Source organism: Hipposideros armiger, unplaced genomic scaffold (genome assembly GCF_001890085.2).
Source record: "Hipposideros armiger isolate ML-2016 unplaced genomic scaffold, ASM189008v1 scaffold_1103, whole genome shotgun sequence".
Taxonomy (NCBI): Eukaryota; Metazoa; Chordata; class Mammalia; order Chiroptera; family Hipposideridae; genus Hipposideros; species Hipposideros armiger.
The window spans coordinates 236,272-243,556 of record NW_017732453.1 but is presented as its reverse complement, the minus strand read 5'-3'; positions in this window follow the sequence as shown (position 1 = coordinate 243,556).

The window sequence follows — 7,285 nt, the reverse complement described above, 5'->3', positions numbered from 1 at the left end:
CTAACATCCTTCAAACTCGCACACTGATTCCCCTTCTCTCACATCTGCTAGGTGTACAGATAATGTTTTCTCTTCAAAACACACTACATTAAAAATGAAAATAATTACTATGAAAAGCCATTCCTCTGTTTCAATAGGATTACAAGGTTTCCATTTCCATGGTTTCGATTTCAATTTATCTTTTGAAATCAAATTAAATCTTTTTTTTCTCTTTGAAATCCAGGCTCCATTTGCAGTAATAGTTTCTGACAGTTTTAAGCTTTTACCAAAACTTCTTGGTGAAAAATGTGTTAGATGATTTCTTTGTTCCTTATATTCTTACTTCAAAATGAGAAACAAAGGCAAGGCTACTTTTTCTTTTTATGAGAAAGTCTAACAGCATTGGCATTTCCAAGTAATGAGACTATAGTATCTATCTTATCAATTTATTAAAATTAAGTTTAGAAGGCCTAAGTCTAAATAAGTTTTTGGTTATACTGCAAAAGGCAAAATTCATTTATTATTACAGTCACACTGAAAACTTAAAATGAAAGTTAAATGTGAATGATCACAATGAATTACGAGCCTGTGCATTTTCTTTTAGAAAGGATAAGGAAGTGCATTTTTTTTATTGTTACTAATTGTGATGGTCATGGCACAGATTGTTTTTTCCTCTATTTGTGAAAATGTTGGTATGTTTAATTAATTTTCTGAATGAATCTATATACACACACATGCATATATATACACACACACACACACACACACACACACACACACACACACACATATATATGTATATGTATATATTTGGCTATGTTTACGTGCATTTCTTACATAGTTAAATACTATTTTTAATTGAGGAAAGAGATTGGGGATAATTTTACAGAAAAATTATATTTGACTTTGAAATGCAGTCAGAATGGTTTAGACAATTCATGGTTTATTTATCTTTGTTTAGTTCTGATTTAGAGATCATGAACACTGTGAGTTTGGGAAATTTAGCTGTATTCAGGCAGGCAAATTATTTTACTAATTTTTTGTTTTCCAGCCTACACTTCATTTCTTGCTGCCTATTTGGCATATGTTGGAACTACTGATGGTTATGATATAGCTAGTAAGTCTCTTAGTAAAGGGAGCTGAAGACTTCTAAATACAGAGCTTAGGTTTAAAAATAAAGCCTTTATGGTTCAAAATTCACCTTTGCTTTATTTTTGAGTTTAAGAAAGTGGGACAAATGACTACAATTCTTTCAGTGACTTCTGAAAATATTTTTGATTCTATAATGCATGATAAAATACTTTTTTAAATTAAAATTTATTGAGGTGACAATGATTAGTAAAATTATATAGGTTTAAAGTATACAATTCTGTAATATATCATTATATATCACATTGTGTGTTCACTACCCAGAGTCAGTTCTTCTTCCATCACCACGTATTTGATCCTGTTTATCCTCATCTACCATTCCCTGCCCCCGTCCTCCCTAACCCTCTGGTTACCACTAAACTATTGTCTGTGTCTATGAGTTTGCATGCTAAAATACTTTTGATCAAAATGTTTTAATTAATGGGAAAATGCTAGCATTGTCTAAGGCTTGTTCAGACATTCATAGAAAAAAATGGAGAAGGAAATTATTGTAGAATGTACCGGAACAATTGTAAATAAAGTCCAAGAAAGTTAAAGTCTGAAGGACTTAAAATAGAAAATCAAATTTTCTTGCTCCTGTGGGTTAGAATTACAAAGAAATTAAAGTTTCATGCTTTCCAGTTTCTGATTTGATCAGTTTTGGCTGAGGGATCTGTAATAGCTGGGAAGATGTGAAGTTCTTTTAGCAGCTGTAGGACAAACTCTCTCCCACTTTATTGGATGCAGCTTTTTTAGAACCTCAGAAAAGGAATCATCTTTCCCATGTGTCACTTTGAAAGAGAACGAAGATTCAATGCAAGGGGGACTGGGCCCCCTTCTCCCTCCGGGAGACAATAAACTCATGATAGTGTGGCTTTTTCTTTATGAACGAGGCCCCATTTTAAACTCTATTTCAAGAAAATGAGCCCATTTCTCTTTTTTCTTCCCAATGCACTGATTTTCTTGGGATTAACTTCCTGTGCTTAATTTCTAGGCTTCAGCAGCTGATTCCCTATATTTGAACAGCCTTTATTTTTATAAGTATTATGGGAATGTGGAGTAAACCTTCTGAAAGTTAACCCATGGTTGGCTTGGATATTGAACTAGACACTCCTTAACAAACTAGATTTGGGAGAGGAGCTCTTTTAATTAGGAGTCCACATTTTGCAGAGATTTGACCGAGAGTATATGGAATGATGAATTAGTGCAGTTTGACATCAGGAAATGGCTGTCTCATATTCCTTGCCTGCTTTTTTTTTTTTCTTTTTTTGTATATCCCAACAAAAGTGGACATGTCTTCTTTTCACACAATACAGTGAAATGTTAATGTTGCAGTAATCTGTTTCAAGGTAGAGTATGATTGAATCCTCCCTATAAAATTACATATTTTGCTGTACATTAACTCAGTAAATGCCTTATGTACAACTACCATGAGCCTGTGCTATGGGGTTTTCACATCATTGTTTTTTTTTTTTTATTTTCCTACTTAGGAACTTTATACTAGGGTGGCCAAAAGATATTTTCTGTTTTGTTTAGTCTAGAATCCCATCCTATCCTCTCTCAAAGCAATTATTCAAAGTTCCAGGTCCTAAGCCTCTGTTCATTCCTATACTATAGCATTACATCTCCTTCAATACTCTGTCTACAACTTACCATGCTTTATTTATTTAGTTAAGTCATATTTAATAGCTATATTTACCTTTTGTTTTGACCTTCTTCTTCTTCTTTTTAATCTGCAAGCTTTGTGTCCATGTTTTCTGGCTCCAAAACATTGCTGTGATGATGAGGGGTATTTCAAATGTGTTTTCGTGGGAAAGGTCACATGTATACATTGTGTCCTGAGCTGAAAACAGATTCCCCATTAGAGAGCAGGATGACAAATAGGATATTTCCTCTGTATATCACAGAGCAAAGTGTTTTTATAGTAACTCAGGGGCTTGTTTCTCTGCTCATCCTTTTATTCATTTATTCATTCAGTAAATATTAATGGGATGTCAACTAGTGCCACACATTGTTCCAAGCATGTGGGATTCAGCAATGACCAAACAAGTTCTTGCACTTGTGGAGCTTACATTCTAGTTCAGTGGTTCTCAAACTTTGCTTCATATTCGAATCACCTGAGGACATGTAAAAACTTCTAGGTCTTGCCCCATGCCAATGAAATCAGGATGTCTGGGGTAGATACCCGTGTTAGTTTTGAAAACTTCCTACATAATTCTGGTGTTCATCTAAATTTGAGAACCATCCATCTGTGTACAGCGGGAGTTATTATGTTGTAGCACGTGCCAGAATGACCAGAAGGGCTTGTTACAATTCAGAATAGCTTCTGATTCAGTGGTCTGGGGCTAGGCCTAGGAACCTGAATTTCTAAGTTCCCTGGTGAGGCTGCTGCTCTGGGGACTAAACTTTGAGAATAACCGATACAGAGCCTTGGCACTCACTGCATGGCAATCGTAGATCGCCAGCTTGAGCTTTGCCTGAAAGCTTGTTGGATGTGCAGAATTTCAGACTGCACCCCAGACCTAATGAGTCGGAATCTGTGTTTTAATGAGATCTCCAGCTGATTCAAATGCACATTAAAGTCTGAGCAGATCTGCTCCATTGGACTTTGTCATGTGCACGTAATGTAAACTGTAGATTTATTTCTTGACTCTTGAATACATTCTGTTACATAAGCCGATATCACACATAGTTTGGGAACAAAGTGCTATAGTGGTGATTTACAATGAAATAAAATCTCTTATTTCTTATGGCTTTTTCTACCACAAGGGCTTGTAGTGGCAAATACAAATGGAAAAATAGGCTTCATTCTCTTAATTTTGAAAATAAGGGAAGACACCCCCCCCCGCCTCCACATTTACTTTAGCAAACTTATAACTTCATTTTTTCTCTCTTGAAATGTATGCATTCTTTTTAAAAAGCTAAATATGTCTCTAGCCAGAATCTGGGAATTATATCTTTGAAATATAATCAAGGAAGACATTGCCTTTATGGCCTAGTCTCCAAGAGGGTAGGAGCCTAGCATTGGTGGGTTGCCCCTGCCAAGTTGCAAAACTACCTCTTGTCATAAAGATATAAGAAGTTTATTTTTCTGTTGGATAAAACCAATAAGCTAATGCAACTGGCACCCCAACTACCTAGTGAATTTTGGATGAAATATGTATGACAAATGGTGATGCCAAATCCTCTTGAGGACAAGTTATTGTTTCTGTTGAGAACATGTGGTAATGAGCTGTATCTGCTCGGCTATATGAAGAGTGTGGTTTTTATATATCTGAAATCTTTTGGCAGATTACCTGTGGTGTGTGTCACATTCTGGCTTAATGGTTATTTAATGGTAAAATTGTTTTCTTTCTTTGCTACTTGGTGGAGAGGTTTCCTGGGTGGAGAGGAAGTTTTATTATATTTTTCCCATTAAACTCTATCTGCATTTTAGTAACTTTGCAGAGTATTCTCTTCCAGCCTAGCCATGACACCCATTCTGCATATATGACATTTTGAGGGGGTGAGGATAAGAGGGAATACTAGTAGAATATATTTTAGTGTTATAAAACAAAGCAGTTTAATTCAGATGTTCTGTTTCCCAAGCCTTTAAGAAAACAACTCTTAATTATGAGGTTCTTCAATCATATAAAAGTGGAAAGAATAGTATAACAAACCCCTTTCTACTTATCTCTCTGCTTTAACAGTTTTTTCCAGTCTTGTTACCTCTATATCTACGTTTAATATTTTGGCTATGTGTTTGTTTGTTTTTTTCAATTTTTATTTTTTACCTTTCTCGTTTTTAATTTTTATTAAATGTATTGGGGTAACATCAGTTAGTAAAATTATATAGGTTTTAAGTGCACAATCTTATAATACATCATCTATAAATTGCATTGTGTGTTCACCACCCAGACAGAGTCAGTTCTCCTTCCATCACCATGTATTTGACCCCCTTTACCCTCTTAGACCCCGTTCCCCCCAACCCTCTGGTAACCACTAAACTGTTATCTGTGTCTGTGATTTGTTTGTTTACTTGTTTGTTTGTCTTGTTCATTTATTGCTTTCAGTTTTATATCCCACATATGAGTGAAGTCATGTGGTTCTCACCTTTTTCTGTCTGATTTATTTTACCTAACATGATAATGCCAAAATCCATTCATGCTGTCGCAAATGGCACTATTTCATCTTTTCTTATGGCAGAGTAGTATTCCATGGTATATACTGGGGTGCCAAAAACCCCCCAAAAAAACAATGTATATACATTTTAAGATAACATCTATTAAAATGCATATACATTTTTTTGGCACCCTCCATCTGTACCACATCTTCATCTAGTCATCTATCGAAGGACACTTTGGTTGTTTCCATGTCTTGGCCACCGTGAATAATGCTGCAGTGAACATAGGGGTACATATGTCTTTATGGATAAATGTTCTCGGATTTTTCGGGTAGATACCCAGAAGAGGGATTGCTGGCTCATATGGAAATGCCATTCTTAATTTTTTGAGGAATCTCCACACTGCCCTCCATAGCAGCTGCACCAATCTACGTTCCCACCAGCAGTGTATGAGGATTCCTTTTCCTCCACAGCCTCTTCAACACTTGTTATTACTTGTGTTATTGATAATAGCCATTCTAACTGGTGTGAGGTGATAGTTCATTGTGGTTTTGATTTGCATTTCACTAATAGCTGGTGAAGTTGAGCATTTTTTCATATATCAGTTGGCCGTTTGTATGTCTTCTTGGGAGAAATGTCTGTTCAGGTTCTCTGCCCATATTTTAATTGGATTGTTGTTTTTTTTTGTTGTTATTGTTGAGTTGTATGAGTTCTTTATATATTTTGGATATTAACCCCTTATCAGAGGTGATATTCACAAATATCTTCTCCCATTCGGTTGGTTGCCTCTTTGTTTTGTTGATGGCTTCTTAGCTGTGCAGCTTTTTAGTTTGATATAGTCCCATTCATTTATATTTGCTTTTACTTCCCCCGTGACTTTGATTTCAAATTCATAAAATCCTCTCTGAACCCACCAAGGTCCATAAGTTTAGTACCTATGTTTCTCCTATGTAATTTATTGTTTCAGGTCTTATATTTAGGTCTTTGATCCATTTTGAGTTAATTTTGGTATGGTGACAGATAGCAGTCTAGTTTCATTCTATTGAATGTAGCTTTCTAATTTCCCAGCACTATTTATTGAAGAGGCTTTCTTTTCTCCATTGTATATTATTGGCTCCTTGGATGAAAATTATCTGCCCATATACATGTGGGTTTATTTTTGGGTTTTCGGTTCTATTTCATTGGTCTGTGTGTCTGTTTTTCTGCCAATACCATGCTGTTTTGATTACTGTCACTGTGTAGCATAAACTGAAGTCAGAGACGTGATACCTCCAGCCTTGTTCTTTTTTTTTTAGGATTGCTTTGGCTATTTGGGGTCTTTTGTGACCCCATATACATCTTATGATTTTTTGTTTTATTTCTTTAAAAATACCTTTGGCAATTTGGTGGGGATTGCATTAAATCTGTATATTGCTTTGAGTAATATGGCCATTTTTACTGTGTTGATTCTTCCAATCCATGAACATGGAGTATCTTTCCATTTCTTTGTGCCTTCTTCAATTTCTTTTAATAAATTCTTATAGTTTTCAGTGTGTAGGTCCTTTACATCCTGTGTTGAGTTTATTCATAGTTTTTTATTCTTTTGTTGTAATTGCAAAAATAAATGTTTTTTTATTCTTTAAAAAACTGTAAAATATTTCAAAAATACATAAAATAATACATAGACATACCTTGAATTAACAAATATTATCATTTTGTCATATTTCCTTTAGATATTTCCTTTTTTCTATAGAAATTATACTCAGTCACACCCATTCCTGTGTCCATTCTAAAACCATGATTTTGAAGTTCTCTTCTTTTGAAATTAGAGATTATAATTTTATTCCTATAATGGTTACTCTTACATGAAAAGATACATACTCTAAAAAGTCAAAACTGATTTCTCTCATCCTTGAGTTTTTGTGACATTTAAGATTTATTGTATGATTTAGTGCTTATTATTTTTAACATTTTTCTGTACATTAATATCTTTCTGCATTTTGCCTTCTGCACATTAAATGCTCTGAGAGTATTTAAGTCTTTATTGCTTTGTTTCCCTCCAGCACAGTCAACCCTGGAACAGTGCTGAGATTCTAA